Below are 1,670 nucleotides of genomic sequence, written 5' to 3'. Positions count from 1 at the left end.
TTTGCTTATTGTTTGACAGAGGGAATCTAGACACATATGTTATTATCTAACGGGAAAAGTAATGAGGTTACAATATGAAAGTGTTATATGTTTGAAACGAAATTGCGCATTCAGCTGAGTGCAGAGTGCAGGGCAGCTTGTTCCTCCGGCGGTCAGTAGCAATAGGAAAGGTGTTCATGAATGTTCAGCTATTATGAATAGGGACAGCTTGGCTACAGCGTAAGTGTCACTTTGAGTTGCGATAATGATGTGACAAGCACTTGATATTTGAAACCAGGTTATAGGATGCGGAGCCCATGAAGCAAGCAATAGCATATGGTAGTCACTTAATTTGTCTCGACGCAACGACAGTAAATGTGTGTAACAAGCACTTACATGGTGACAATTATTGAACTATATGAAAAACCGTCAATTAGTTACAACGGAGTGCACACACTTTATTCAACATGTATAAGTCACTACAGATATTCGGATTTACGTTGTGACATGTTCGATATGCGTGCCAGCATTTGCGATGATGTGGCGCAGACGAATAGCGAAATTCTGCATGAGCCGATGAAACTTTGGAACATCGATGACGTCGATGACCTCCTGAATGGCTGTTTTCAGCTGAACAATGGTTTTGGGGTTATTGCTGTATACCTCTTCTTTAATATAGGTCCACGGAGACAGATGCGCAGAATATGGCGGCCAAACCAGGCCCATGTCTGTGGCCTGTGGGTACCCCAGTGCCTCTGGGTCTCCAAAGTGCTCTTCCTGGACATCAAACTGTCTCCTGCTTCCTGGTTAGATGGGGTCGCGCTCCGTCTTACATGAACCACATCTTGTCGAAATCAGGGTCGCTTTGGATAAAAGGGATAAAACCATCTCCCAAAACCTTCACGTACCATTCGATAGTCACCGTGCCATCAAGGAGCACCACACCGATTACTCCGTGACTGGACACTGCACATCACATAGTCGCCCGTTGAGGGTGAAGAAGACATCCTGATAGCGAAATGCGGATTCTCAGTCCCCCAAATTCGCCAGTTTTGATTACCGACGAACCCATCCAAATGAAAGTGGGCTTCGTCGCTAAACCAAACAATAATGCGCATACTAATTCCTATCATGCCCCTCGGCTGACCGTGCAGTTTGAACGTGCTAACGCAAACCGTTCTGAAATTATGACGATTTTATTTCATATATTTTAATAATTGCCACCCTGTACGTGCTAACAGAGGCGGATGTGACAGATGTAATGCAAACAGGTATTCATGTTTGGAAGGTAGGAGACGAGGTACTGGCGGAATTAAAGCTGTGAGAACGGGCCGTGAGTCGTGCTTGGGTAGCTCAGTTGGTAGAGCACTTGCCCGTGAAAGGCAAAGGTCCCGAGTTCGAGTCTCGGTCCGGCAGAGTGAAAATTTCATTCTAGGTATTCATGATCTCTTTTATTAGCGTAGCGTTTCTAATAATGTCGCTGTATTGGATTTCATTGCTGTAGTTGCAGTTTGACGAAACGACTTATTGCACGAGGTTTACATTTCACGTCATGTCGAAGTATAAGGTGTAATCGAAAAGTTTTCGTTCGAAGGCAGTATAACCCTTTGTCCGTAAGCCAGTCTGGCAAAATCGCCGTGAACTCTGAGACAGTCATCCGACCGACGTACCAGATTGAAGACACCCGTTTG

General features: G+C 45.0%; 1 non-coding gene across 1 annotated transcript; it reads left to right on the top strand.

Annotated features, from left to right (window-relative positions):
* Nucleotides 1-1,320: 1,320 nt before the first annotated feature.
* On the top strand, nt 1,321-1,395 carry Trnas-uga (transfer RNA serine (anticodon UGA)). The gene has a single exon. It is a non-coding gene; the product is annotated as a tRNA-Ser (tRNA).
* The last annotated feature ends 275 nt before the right edge of the window (nt 1,396-1,670 follow it).

Source organism: Schistocerca cancellata, chromosome 1 (assembly GCF_023864275.1).
Source record: "Schistocerca cancellata isolate TAMUIC-IGC-003103 chromosome 1, iqSchCanc2.1, whole genome shotgun sequence".
Classification (NCBI taxonomy): domain Eukaryota; kingdom Metazoa; phylum Arthropoda; class Insecta; order Orthoptera; family Acrididae; genus Schistocerca; species Schistocerca cancellata.
This window is presented reverse-complemented; position numbering and strand designations above follow the sequence as displayed.